The sequence below is a fragment of the Heterocephalus glaber genome, unplaced genomic scaffold, assembly GCF_053883595.1.
Source record: "Heterocephalus glaber isolate CG9 unplaced genomic scaffold, H.glaber_assembly_v1.0 deba00000071, whole genome shotgun sequence".
NCBI lineage: Eukaryota > Metazoa > Chordata > Mammalia > Rodentia > Bathyergidae > Heterocephalus > Heterocephalus glaber.
Genome location: NW_028258137.1, coordinates 18073726 through 18088558, shown reverse-complemented (window position 1 = coordinate 18088558; position 14833 = coordinate 18073726). Strand labels below are relative to the sequence as shown.

General features: G+C 44.5%; 1 long non-coding RNA gene across 1 annotated transcript in view; it reads left to right on the top strand.

Annotated features, from left to right (window-relative positions):
* The window catches only part of LOC147830637 (uncharacterized), an 82407-nt gene that overhangs the window by 46123 nt on the left and 21451 nt on the right, over positions 1-14833 (top strand). The window contains exon 7 of the long non-coding RNA XR_015448884.1: positions 185-290. This is a non-coding gene — a long non-coding RNA (uncharacterized LOC147830637). The remainder of the gene's footprint in view (positions 1-184; positions 291-14833) is intronic.

The window sequence follows — 14833 nt, the reverse complement described above, 5'->3', positions numbered from 1 at the left end:
TTTCATGTTTGTTGGAATGCCAGCATGACCCCTTCTGTAACTGCTTTAGTCACACCAACTATCAGCAAGGGAAAATGGAGGGTTAACTGAGATTCTCAGTGGAGATGCTATGGGAGCTCCAGGGCCTGTGCCTCCTTCTTGTAGACTAGTGTAAGGAAGCTGTTTGTGTTTTTTGTTTTTGCAGTACCAGAGACTGAACTCAGGACCTTATGCTTGCAAGGCAGGCATGGTGCCACTAAGCAAAATCCCTGGCCCAGGAAGCTGTTGATCAAATATTCTTTCCTGGACTTGTGAGTATGCATCTCAGGGGGAAGAAAAGCAGCCTCACTCTTGTAGCCTCTCAGGACAAGTGCTCTGCCCCAGGATGGAATAGTTCTTCTAGGGTTGGGTACTATGAATGGAGGATGATACCTCCTGTTCTGGGCTGCTGATGTGGATGGGCCTCGGACAGCACCAACTGTGTGCTATTCCTCCTCTACTGACTATTCCCCCACTTCCATTTCCAGTGACCAACTGTCCCTGTAACTGCTGAGAGAGATCCTCCAGGTAACAGCCAACACCTCATTGCTGTTCACAGCAGCTAGAGTGATCTTTGTATATCTACATCAGATTTCTTCTCTATTCTGTTCATATTCCTGCTGTAACTTTCTTTCACACCCAAAGTGGGATCCATATTCCTCATCATAGTTGAAAACTGCCACACCTACCTCTCATCACATTTTTTTTTCAAATCACATTTTTAATTCTTCTCTAGTCTTCCTTCCTGACCATGCTGGCCCTTCTGGAGGTGCTAAGACAGACTAGCCTCACAGTCGTTTTTGGTTTTGTTGTTATATAGAGATTGAATCCAGGGCCTTCCCACAGAGCCTAATCCTCAGTCAGTTTTAATTTTACCTTTCAGACATGGTCTTACAAAGTTGCTTAGTTGTCTGAGCTTGTGATCCTCCTGGCACAGCATCCCAGAGTGATTGGATTACAGGCCTATGACAGCATACATGAGGTTTTTAATTTTGTTATGTTTCTATTTTTAATTTTTAGTTTTTATTTTTTGACAGAGGTTCTGGTTATGTAATGTAGGCTGTCCTAGAATTTGTGATTTTCCTGTGTAAGCCTGGTGAGTGCTGGGATTACATGTATGCACTACTATTGTGGTATATGTCTAAAATGTTCCTGTAAAGTCTTGTGTTGATTTCTGAAAATTTTGGAAGTTTGTTGGATCATAAGGGTGCTGTATTCATCAGTGGATTTATCTACTTTTGAGTTCATAGCTGAGAGTTTTGTTGTAAGCTGAAGCGTAGGTGGAGGAAGTAGGTAACTGGGTAAGACCTTTTTTTCTCATTTCTTAGCCAACATGCTATAAGCAGCTTTCCTCCTCCGTTCTTTTATTACCATGTTGTTTCTGTTGGAGCCTGTCAACCATGGATTGACCCTACTGAAACTGTGAACCAAAATGAACCTCTACTCCTTTAATTGCAGGTGTCAATTATTGTGTCTCAGTGGTTAATACAGCCACTATGCCTGGCTCTACCTCAGGGACTTTCCATCTGTATTTTTCTCTTATTGCTCTACTCCAGCTGCTCACACAATGCCCTCACTCCCATCTGTGCTGAAATATCCCTTCTTCAAAGAAGCCTCCCCTGATTCTATTATCCAACATGGTTCATTGTCTTTCCTCATAACATTTTAGTATTCTTTTTTTGTTTTTTTGGTACTGGGGATCAAACTCTGGACCTTGTGCTTTCAAGGCAGGTGCCAAGACCACTGAGCTAAATCCCTGCCTTGTTTTAGTATTCTTTTTTTTTTTAATAACTTTATTATCAAATACACACACATACAAAAAATTAAAACCATTCAAAGAAGAACAATGCAAGGGGAAAAAAACTACAATAATATTCAAATACAGTAGAACTCAACCAAAACAAAACTGAAAAGCACTTAAACATTTTTCCATATAACTGAAAAAAGCATCTCAAGCACCAACAAGACACCAGAGGGTGTGATTTGTTTCAGAAAGATCCCCGAAACCAACACTGAACAAATAATGATCTGGAAAAAAACTCCAATTAGTTAGCAGACTCCACATAAGCCAAGCTTCTCCCTAATTTAAATTTCAATACAGTCATATGACACACGATGGAAACACAATCCGAGAAATATGTTGTTAGGCCATTTCATCCGTGTGTATCCTTACACTTTCAGTTTCTCACACCAGAGAAACTATTCGGTATTTACACATATGTGTCCTATTTATTTCACTTAAGAGGATGGCCTCAATATGCATCCATTTATCTGTAAATGTCTCTAGTTTCTCGTTCTTTATGGCTGAGTAGTACTCCATTTTATTAAAAAAAACACATTTTCTTTATCCAGTCTCCAGTTGATGGGCACTTGGGCTGTTTTGAAGCTTTCATTATTACAAACTGTGCAGCTATAAACATGGGTGCACATATATCACTGTGGTATGATTCTTTTAATTCTTTTGGGAAGATACCCAGCAGGGGGATAGCTGGGTCAAATGGGACCTCTAAGCCCAGTTCTTTGAGGTATCTCCATACTGACTTCCACAATGGTTGCACCAGTCTACACTCCCACCAACAATGGAGAAAGGTTCCTTTCTCCCCACACCCCCACCAGGATTTGTTATTAGATGATTTCATGATAGCAGCCATTCTTTCTGGAGTGAGGTGGAATCTCAGTGTAGTTTTCATCTGCATCTCTCGAATAACCCGTGATGTTGAACATTTTTTCATGTATTTGTTTGCTGCTTTTGCTTCTTTGTCTGAGAAATGTCTGTTCATTTCAGATGCCCATTTTTGAATTGGGTCTTTGAATTTGGGGGGGTCTGATTTTTTTCAGTTCTTTATATATTCTAGATAGTAGTCCTTTGTCTAAGGTACAGTTGCTGAAACTTTTTTCCCACGTTGTAGGTTTGTTTTAGTATTCTTGATGCTGAATTTAATAACTGAATTTTTTTATATTGGTGCAGCTATGAATTGAGTCCAGGGTGTGTTATACTGTAGGCAGTGTACCAATGAGTTACAACCCCAAACCTTGATATTGTATATTTTGTCTCATCCTTTAGATATTTATGGGACAGGAGTTTAGGGTGTGGCAAACTGACCAAGCAAGTGGGCACGCCAGGACATGTGTAGAACAACAGTTCCAATCAGAAAGTACTACCTTCAGTTCTTCTCATGAGAATTCAGGCAGGATTTTGATAGGACCACCTAGACCTGACATCAGCCTAAGGAGTGAGATACAAAAATCAGCTGTCATTAAGCTGTTAGTCACTGTTCTCTCTCTTTCATAGTGTCCGCTGTCACCCTGCAGAGTGCACTTCTTTTCCTACTTTTAATTGGCTTACACTCGATCTGCAGGGCATGTTTCTTTTTCTACCTTTAATAAATGTAAAACCTCATGCCCCTTTGTGGGTTTTTTGTCCAGTTCTTTCTTCGGGACAAGAAGAACCTAGAATGAATTTCTAGGAGACCCCAGAACCATAGAACCCAGTAACATATCTTGGTAAAGCCAGCCAGGAGGTAAGGTGTTTGGAAAGAGTTTTGTTTCTTTTTCTTTAAAATCTGCAGCCAAGAAGGTTTTTTTCTTTCCCTCTCTCTGCCCTAGGAAAACTCCAATATTCTTCTCATCCCTTCTCTCTCGGGATAAGCTTTCATCCTTCAGAGGTCTGATGTTGGTTGTTGGGGAGAAGCAAGGATCTAGAGGGTGGTATAGGAGGCTGCTGTGAGATGTGTCAAAGCCCAGGCATCTGAGGATGTCAGAAGGCACTTGAGGATCCAACTCTGTCATTTAGCACAGGCGCATGACAGACTTTGTTATAATAATAATAAATCAGCATGGATGACCACGCATGACCACATGGCTATGCAAGGTCCCACGGCTCTTTTGTTGAAGTGTGTCTCAGAAAAGCTGATAAAGACAGGCAGCTCTTGAGCTCAGCAGCTATAGCTCCAACTCTCATGTTCTGATGCTGCCCTGATGCTGGAAATTAAAGTTGGTTCCTGCTTTTTTTGTGACATCTGCTCCATGCGTGTTCTTTTCTTTGGGAACTTCACCTGACTGGATGGTAAAAATAAATAGAACCTGGGGAACTCAGGAAGTTTTCTCATGGCTCTGGGAACAGTTTCCACCATGTGGGGTCGGGGAGGGGAAGGGCATGGGCTCTGTGTTTTTCCCACTGGTCCGCCTCAAGTTTATCTCCCCTTTTCTTTCTTCTCTTTCCTGTTTTCAGTTATTCAGTGTGAGTACAAGTTGATTGGGGGTTGCCAGGGTGTCGCCCCCTAGCCCAGTTGTATATTTTAGGGACTATTTTAGGCTCCACTGGGCCCAAATGAAGCCATGCAGGTTCCATGTGTGTGATTTAGAGTTTAATGAGGCTTTTTGTCCTTACATTTCTGTTTTCCATGATACTTTTGTTGTGTTAGGTGGGGGTCTGGAAGGCTAGGAGACCCTTAGCTTCCCTGGTTCTGTCCCTTTACCCCAGCAAGAATGCAGGAGGTGAAATGAGGGTGACTGGAAACCGAAGAACCCTCTGGTGCAAAATGAGGAACTCAAAAAAGCAAAAGTAATATGAAGCAGAGATTTAATTACAACATTGCAAAAGCAGGGACTGCCAAACAGCCAGCAAGCCTTTTTACAGGGAGAAGCCCAAGCTGAGCTTCTCAGCCTGGTGTTTTTTCCTTGTCCACATTTATAAGGGTAAGCTGATTCCTAAAAATAACTACCATTCAGGGTCTTAGGCTTTGTTTCTGGTGTGAACCAACATTCAAGGGGTCTAGGGACACATAGCAAATGCAAGCAAAGGTCTCTCAAAGGGCAACCTTCTCAAGTACATCATATGCTAAATAAGCAAGTATTATCTGCATCACGCTAGCCACCCAGGTCACGCCCTATGCTGCCTACCTCCCCCTAACTGTTCCTATCAGGCTGATCAAGCCTCTGATCTGCCTAGAAAGGGGGGTGGTGACAGCTAAAGAAAGAAAGACAATAGAGACATAATTTCATAATACACAATGGTGCTGGAAGGTCAGTGCCTCAGAGTGGGCAAAGACAAAGACATTCTGAGCTAGCCATTATTTATTTGGTGCATATAATAATCAGAGGGAACATTGAGTGACTCAGAGGGTGGTGGTAATCCTATGTTGATGAGGATCCTAGGTTGATGAGGATCTAATGTTTATGAGGGTCTTATGTTGATGAGGACAGTAAGATGGGCAAAGCATTCTTACAATAGTAGGTGAGAGGAGATAGCAGGCTAATAAGGAATTTGTCCTTCCCCCAGGTGAAACCTTTCTCTCTTTCTTTTTTTTTAATTACTACTCCATTCTCAAAGAACCAGGATGTCTTCAGCTGATGTAATCTTGCCCTTGAGCATCACAGAATCACGGGACCATTGAGGCCTCAGCTTGTGACTGGAGGTACACAGAGTTATGTTTCCGCATATCATAGCCAGCTCGCAGGCAAGAAGACTGGGCTCCAAACAGCCCTAATCATAATTTAATTATGAAAAGATTTCCCCTCAAAATTATATAGAATGGCTCTTGACAGTCCCTACACTTTGCTCAGCTTTCTCACTCTTTTGGGAAAAATAGCTACTACTAACTTGGTTTCCTGCTTGAGTAGCCACCTGGCCCAGTTTACCCCCTTTTATGTTCAAAGTCTTATCTGCACTTTTCCCTAGATGGCCTTTTATCTCTGGATGTCCTTAGTGAGCCACTTTCTCAGGGCTTTATTTCATCCCAGTCTATTTTTTGCCATGTTTGGCATCCATTTTGATTTCATCCTGTTGGTTATCACATAGTTCTGCCATGTTTGGTGACCATTTTGGTTTATCATGTCAGCCAGTCACATATATCTGCCATGTTTGTTTGTCATTTTCTTTTTTTCAACTGACCTCATGGACACCAGGAAATCACATCCTTATATATAAGTGTTAAAGCCTTCACTTTTAGGAAACATATGGGCCTCCTCCCTGCTTCTCTTCTGAATCAGGTTAGATCTTTTTCCTGTTTTTTTCCTAATAGAAATTCATGTAATTTAGAAACGTATGTGACAGGTCTGACCCCCATCTAGCCCCCCCATCTGCCCTAGTTTCTTGAATGGCTGTTCCCAGCTGCCTAAGCCTGGGAAACAATGCCTCCACTGCCAGGACATGGCACACCTGCCTCACCTGCTAGGTCACAGTGCACTCACAATAGAACATTATCCATTGCTATGGTCATGTACTCAGCTATTTTTGTTCCTCAGTCTCAACATCCCCCTTCACCTCTCCCCACCTAAGCCCATCCCACTGACACCCCAACACTATCCACAAGAGACCTAGCTCAATAAATTTGACTCAGACTCTCCTTTGGTGTTATTCTGGGGAAGTCTCTCTCAGAATCCCAAGTTTGGGTTGGTGCTGTTCTTTTATGGGGTTGTCACCATTTACAGTGGTACCTCGGTTCACAAACTCAGTTATCTCCATGATTCTGGTTCCAAACCAAACTGGATGAGAACTGAATCAAATTTCGCCATAAGGTCAACAATGAACCTAACCATTGAATTTGATGCAGTTCTCATCCAACTTGGTTTGCAACCAGAATCACAGGAAGAATCAACTTCATGAACCGAGGTACCACTGTACCCAACACCTGGTGCCAAAAACCTGGGAAGTGGCAGTCTAGAGCCTCCTCTCTGGCATGCGGCTCCCCCACCTCAATATCTTCTGGGGGATAAGAACCAGTGGCCTCATTGCCTCCAGCTCACCTGAGACCCCTTTCCAACATCTCCTCCACCTAAATCCTGCTGTTCAAGACTGTGGGGTAATTCCTCCCAGGGAGTGGTCGAGGGTTTCTGTCCATCTGGTCAGTTGTCCAACTCCTAATTAGGTCTGATCTCTGGCTGTGGCCCAGACACAACAGATCTACCTGGACACATGTTATTCTATCTTTTGTCCCAGCTTTCAGTCTTCATCTCGGAGGATGCTCCTTTTGATCCCAGTTGCCCTCCTTCCCAATGGACACTCTTGGCCCTGACCCACCATGGGAAGAACTGCCTCTCCCCCTCCTAAAGATACCTCCTAAAGACACGTCCCTGGCTCCTCTCAGTAGCCTCTCTCATCAATCTTAAGTCAAAATGCCTCATCCTTTTCTGTAACGTGGTTGGGTCTCTTTGGCCAAAATATGGTTTGTTCAATTTTCAGATCCTCTGACCTTGACCACTTTCTCCAGAGTTCAGACAAATGGAACCCTGTGGACCTCTTCACTCTTGTCTCTGCCTCTATTCATTCTAGTCTACCCTGTACCTGATGATGGGTTGCCCCACCCCCAACCCAACCCCATGCCAGCCTCGGCCCCAGACTTTTCCTCACACAAAAATTTTGATCTTGCAAACATACCTCCCACTCCACACCCCTCAACCCCTCCCTCACTGCCTGTGACCCAGTTCTTCCTCCTGACAGACCACCCCTGCTGAGTTCACTGAGCCTCCTGGCCCCAAACCCTTCTGGGCTATTCCCTTTGCTAGAGGGGCAGATACTAACAGCCCTACCCACGTCAACATCCCATTCTCTCCAATCTCTTCCAACTAAAAGGTTGCGTCAGTTCTTTCTCATAAAACCCCTCATATTCATATTATTCTCACCACTCCTCTCCTCCCCAGTGAGGAACTAGTTTAGATGATAGCCACTCAGGAAGCCAATGAAGCCCACACCCAAAATAATCACAAAGACCCCAGGACAGTTGCTGTTCCTAGACAGGACTCCAGACGGAGCTACAAGCCTGGTCACAGAGATTGGGAAAACCAGCACATGTGTGGTGACACAAGAGGCTAGAGTAACTCTTCTGGTCAAGAATAAGTCTATCTCATTTCTCCTCACCCAAGGCTCACTTATTCCTTCTTGTCAACATTCTTAAGACCTACAGATAAATCTTCAGTATTGGTAGTGGGAGTTGATGGCCAGACTCTTCATCCCTACACAACACTCCATACAACATCATATAGTCTCTCAATTATTCCTGATGATTCTCCAGGACCCCAATCCCTTCCTGAAATTGGACCTCCTTCTGAAGCTCCCGATAACAGTCATCTTCCAAAATCCTCCTTCCCTCTCCACATGTTCTACCCTCCTCCTCACTCCTTCCTCCAATCCCTGACCTCCACCCCAATCCTGAAGATTTTAGACTGACTCCACCTCAGGTTGTGCCACTCAGCTCACCTGGACAGTCTTCCTTCAAGGGTTTAGGCACAGTCCCCACTTATTTGCCCAGGCTCTCAGTCATGATCTCAACCAGACTCCACCGCTCAACAATCAACTGCTCCAATATGTTGACAATATCTTAATCTGCAGTCTCTTTCCCCAAGACTGTCACTCAGATACCTCTGTTCTTCTTTCTTTTCTCTCCTCCTGTGGATACTGCACCTCACCTTTCAAGGCACAGTTAGTCCAGACTACTGTTCAGAACCTGGGCTCCACTTTACCTCCACCTTGCAGACCATCATGACCGATCACAAAGTTCTCATCCAATCAATTCCCCTCCCCACAAACAAATAAAAACTGCTCTTGTTCCTCAGCCTCACTTGCCTCTGTTTTCCTAACTTCAGCCTCATGGCTACAACCCTCCCTATTGCCTCCAAAAAACCCCATACCTTCATGCCCCCCACCCCCAGGATATCATTCAGCCTATACCTGGTTCACAGATAAAAACTCTTTCCAAACCCCTAGTAGGCACCAGGTGCTCTGACTCCAGACACATAATCAAAACCCAGTTATTCCTCCCCAAAACCGCCCCTCACAGCCCTAATCCAAACACTTATTCTGGCTTCTTCCTGGCTTTTTCACTACACAGAATCCCCATCACTAACTGAGGCCACATAAAAACTCATAGAGACAGCCACTCTGCCACTAAAGGTGGCTGTCCACTGCCTATCCCATCAAGGCTTATACCCCAAAAGCCATCTATCTGACAAAATAGCCAAATACACTACTCTCACCCAAACTCCAGAATATCCCAGTCACTGTGCTCTACTTCTTCCCTTATTCCCAAACCTCAGCCATTAAACTCCACTGTCCCTGACCAGACTGATTATCCCTGGCTCTCCTCCATATATGAGCCCTGCCAAAGCAAAGCACAGACCTGTCTTTTTTAGGTTGCCCCTTTCTTCTGGGCTCCATTCTCCCACTTATTCCCTGGCCTGGATTATTATTCCCAGTCACTTCAGGCCATTGGAGCCCTCCTATGAGGACACACTGACTCTCTTCTTCTCCAGCCTTCACAATCTGTTTTCATACCAGCCAACAGGTCCTGCTCAAAACCCTGCTGCCCTTTCCACTTATTTTTCTTTTGGTACCAGGGATCGAACTCGGGACCTTGCGTTTCTGAGGCAGGTGGTGGAACCACTGAGCTAAACCCCCGGACCTCCACTTTTTATTATTACCTTAAAAACCAAGAATATCAGGCTGCTCTGTGCCTCCTCTCCACAGGTTTCTCCCAGAAAGCTACCTGTCATTCTCACAGCTCTCATATTCCTTGTACAAGTATTAATGTCCTTTCCCCCAACCTCACCTTTTCTCCAGGACACCTTCATGAAGTTCACTCCAACCCAGATCAGCTTCACTTTGTGCCTCCACTTCCTATTAATCCAGCCAGCATGTTACCCATAACAATTATTTCCTTGGGCTGTTCAGTTAGTTCCCCTCCTGACAGGAATCAAAATAGGCACTGCTGTTAGCACCAGGCCAGCCAGACTAAATGCTGCTATTTAAGTTTCTTAGCTTTCTCTGAGCAGGTAGCCAAAAGTCTCAAACAAATCAAACTCTCCCACCTTCAAGACCAGAATTAACTCCCTAACAACAGTACCTCTAAATCGAAAGGGGCTTGCCAGTTTCAGCACACACACCCCCCCCCCCCATGGCTGCCCATGCTGATAACTTCAGTTCCTCACCAAAAACAAATAAAATGTCCTGCTGTGCTGCACACAAAACCTCCTGCTCAGGCCATTCCCAAAACTTAACATTCCTCCCACCTTGACCACCAGGCTGTCAGCCTTGCCTGACTGAACTCCCCTCTTCCTTCACTATTTCCCTACCCTCTCTAAGCAGGTAGATCTCTATTAAACTCACTAGCCGCCAAGGCCAAATCAACTCACTGGCTGCTGTTGTGACCCCATCTGCCGAGGCCTAGACTTCCTTGCTGCTTGCCTTTCTCCAGAAAACCTGCTATTTCTTCACCAACATGTCCAGACTCTTAGAGGATGGCATCAAAAGGCTGTGTGATCAAGCCACCACCCTAAAAAATCAAGCCTCATTCCAGACCCTTCCTGGCTGTATGACCACTTCCTGGAGCTCCTGGTATATATACCTTCTTGGGCCTATTGTTTTAATACTCCTCCTCTGCCCTGTTTCTCACTAGTACCCCCTATTGGTCCCCTAACTTTGGCCCCCTTAAACCGCCCCCCCCCAGCTTGAAACAGCTCCGTGAGGACAAAAACTCACACCCCCATACCTGGTCTCTTACCTTGTTTTTCTTTACTATCCTTAAAACCTGAGTAATGATAGGTCTGACCCTTGTCTGCCTCCTCCCCCAGGCATCCCTGTTCCTGAAATGGCTGTTCCCAGCTGCCTGAGCCTGGGGAACAATGCCTACTCTGCTAGAACGTGGCACGCCCACCCACCTGCCAGGTCACAGCACACCCACAACCAACATTAGCGATTGCTATGGCCAGGTACTCAGCTATTCTCACTTCCCAATCTCACACTCCCCTTCATCTCATCCCACCAAAGCCCATCGCATTAACCCTTCCGACCCTATCTATAAAAGACACAGCTCAATAAACTTGACTCGGACTCTCTTTGAGAGTTATTCTGGGGAAGTTTCACTTGGAACCCCAAGTTCTTCCACTGCCTTAACAAAGTATTAAAATTTTTACTGGGATAAATGTAAAGGATGTTTTTCTCAGACTGCAAAGGGAGGCCCTGGAGAGGGGATTCTTCTTTGATCCCAGGCAGCCCCTGGAGGGCTCTACTTTGATCTCATAGGAGTTTACTGTTTCTAAGGGAGCCCCTGGGGGGCTCTACCCTGATCTCAGGAATTTACTGCTTCTTCAGCAAGTTGAAAGCCAGTTTTTCCAGCACCATTTATTAAAGAGGCTTTCTTCCAGTGAAGGTGTTTAGCTCCTTTGTCAAAGATAAGGTGGCTGAGTATGTCTGGAGCTGTTTCTGCATCTTCTAATCTGTTCCGTGATCCTTGGGGGGTCTGGTTTTTTTGCCATGCTGTTTTTATCACAGTAGCTTTGTAGTATAATTTCAAGTCAGGGATTGTGATGCTCCCTTCCTTGCCTTTGTTGCCTAGAATTGCCTTTGCTATTAGGGTAAACCGAGCATGATCAAGACCACCAGAGCAGGCAAAAATGAAGCAACAAGTGAGATTTTATTTCCAGCCTGGGTGCAGGTTAGTGAAAGGTGACAAAGCTGTTGACCCTGGAGGCTCGGGCAAGGAGAAACTTTATAGGGGAGTTTGGGTAGGGGAGAGGTAGTGCCAGGAGGATTGGAAAATTTTGTCTTGGAGTGGAGGAAGTCTTTTGTTCTGGGGAAGAGGAAGTCTGGTGATCTCCAGGGGTGTCTGGATCTGCAGGTGTTGATGCATGGGTCAGGCTGCTTATCTCAAACCCAGGCCTTGGCTTCCTGTTATCCTTTGCGCCTTGCAGGATGTGTAACTGCATTGCCTGGGAAGTTTTTCTCTTCTGCCTGGGCAGGGATCTGACACTATTCTAGATCTCTTTTGGTTCCAAATGAATTTTAGGATTGTTTTCTCCAATTCTGTGAGGTATGCTGTTGGAATTTTGATCGGCATTGCATTAAATCAGTATAACAATTTTGGAAGTATGGCCATTTTCACTTTATTAGTTTTCCCTATCCAAGAACAAGGGCAATCTTTCCATTTTCTGATAACCTCTTCGATCTCCTTTTTCAGTGTACTCTAGCTTTCAATGTAAGGTCTTTTACCTCCTTCGTTAGATTGATTCCTAGGTATTTCTTTTTTTTTGGATGCTGTTGTGAAAAGTGTTGTTGTTTCTTTAATTTCTCTTTCAGTGAGTTTGTTATTTGTACAGGAAGGTTATTGATTTTTGAATGTTAACTTTGTATCCACCTACAATACTGAATTTGGTTACGGGAGCCCCTTGAGGGGCAGCTCCACCCTGATTTCTTAGGAGTTTACTGTTTCTCAAGTGGCTAAGGGAGCCCCCCAGGGGGCCACCCTTCTCTCTATGGGTTAAGTGGGCCCCAGGACATACTGTGGGAAACATCCAACAGATCCCAGTGATCTCACCATTAGGATAAACTAGGAAATGGTGAGAGATGGGCACAAAATGGCAGTTACTATTCTTCAGTTAGATCTTTTTGCAAAAGGGAAGGAAAGTGGTGTGAAGTTCCTTATGGTTAGGCTTTTATGGCTCTTTATCTCTGGAAAGCCCCAGAAACCATGGTATTTAAAGAGAGGTCCAAAGAAAACAAAATTGATACTGTTGATGATCCTGGCCCCAGATGTCCACCTGTCTTTCAGGGAGATATGAGTCTCTCCCACATGTTTCCTAGCACCCCAGAGACACCCAGTATTTTCAAAAGATCCTGGTAGGTTTACAGATGGGTCCCCAGAATCCTATGACCCAATTGCTGGACATGGCCTTTTCTATGTTCAACAATCAGGATCTAGATGAAGATGAAAGGAGAAAGGCCATGAAAAAAGACAGGCCAAAACTATGTCTGTCTCAATTGGCAATGCTTTAAGGATACTCAGGCTATCCAAGGGAAAACCCAGGACCAATCAAGGCTTCGAGAAAACCAGATGCTGGGCACATCATGACTATACTAAGCTACCACCTGGGCACTGCTCCAGGTGGCCAAGGTGCCTGACTTATGGCATGGAGGATTGAATGTTCCTTCTCCCAGCCAGCCTCATCTTCTGCTCTCAAAAGAGGACAAAAGGGACAAACTGCAGTGCCCTGTCTGTGGTGACTTTTATCTCCTGCAAGGAGCTCTGGGTGACACTAGATGTCATGGGAGAAAGCCAGCCCCACTTGAACCATTTGAAGAAAAAAGAATATCCAAAAATGAAAGCTACTCCTGTGAATCTCTGGAAAGTCTGAGTCTCCTCTTCAAAAACCAAGACTCTAGTACTACTCTGGGTTTTTGTTTTTTTTTTTTCTTTACTCCAGCCAGAAAGCCACAACATTCCAAGGTAGTTGGAGAGCACCTAATCCCCAGTAGTTAGAGGCTACAGCCATTTTCAGCTGAAACTAGATATGTGAAGACAGAGACCACCACACCCTCTGCAGCCCATAAAGAATTATCAGGATTTATGTCTCTCAGGGGAACATGAGCCAGGAGATTAGGGTGTAGTAAACCAGTGGAGCAAGTGGGCATCCCAGGACATGTGCAGAAAAACAGTTCCAATCAGATTTGTTTGTTTGTTTGTTTGAGACATTCTCACTATATATTTCAGGCTGGACTTGAACTCACTATGTAGCACAGACTGGCCTTGAACTGTCAGTGATCCTCCTGCCTCAGCCTCCCAAGTGCTGGGATTACAGGTGTGTGCTATTGCACCTGGCAACAGTTCCAATCAGAAAGTGCTATTTTCAATTCTCATGAGAATTGAAGCAGGATTTTGATAGGACAGCCTAGACCTGACCTCAGCCTGAGGAGTGGGAGATACAAAAGATGGCTGCCTTTAATAAATGTAAAACCTCACTACCTTTTGTTCTTATTTTGTCCAATTCTTTGTTCAGGACAAGAAGAATTTAGAATGAGTCTCTAGAAGGAGATCCCAGAACCCCAGAACCCCATAACACTTAGTGCTGTGACAAGAAATACCTTGACTGTTTCAGTCACCATATCTCCCAATCAAATAGCACAATGTCTGATTTGAAACCATTGCTCAAAGTACTTGTTGAACGAGTGGACAGATGGATGCATAAACTGATAGATGGTCCAACACTTTCTCAGCTCTGCTCCACTTTTCCTAACACACACACACACACACACACACACACACACACACACACACACACTGAAGCACTCAACAGGCTTTCTTTCTTTCTTTCTTTGTTTCTTTTCTTCCATCCTTCCTTCTTTCTTTGTTTTTGATGCTGGGCATTGAATACAGGACCTCATTGATGGTAAATACATGCTCTACCACTGAGCTACACCTCCAGCATGATGCTCTCTGTTTCTTAAAGAACTGGCCTGGAACTTGGTCCAGGTTTTCTAGGCATCACTGGAGGGGACTCACTATTAGAAACTACTATCACCAGGCCGAGGATTTAGCTCAGTGGTTTCACCACCTGCTGCGCAAGCACAAGGACCTGAGTTTGATCCCTGGTACCAAAAAGAAAAAGAAAAAGAAAAAGAATCTGCTGGATGCAGAAGACCTTTGAAAAACACATTTCTGTGTGTGAATGTACTTGAAGGGAGCTGGAAGTTTGTGAGTGGCCTTGGACAAATTGATTTCCAGACAAAAACTGTTAAAGAAAATCATTTTATTCAATAGTAGGAAGCCCTCAGAAGACATTAAGTGCTAGGAAGAAAGGAAGTAAAAGCTTCAGGGGGTTGTTCCTGAGAGCACAGGCATGAGGCTCCTTGTGTAGCCCCTGCTGACTTCAGGAATCCTAAATCATCCTCACTTTGCTGTTGGTTGCTGGCAATGATTGAGGTCAGGAGTCCAGCTGGTATATTAGCCCTCAGTGAGGATGCTTTGCACTTGACTCCTCCTTGGCTTGCAGAGTACACTCATGGTTCCTTCTGTAGGAACTTTGGAGGGATGAGAGGAGGAGCGTT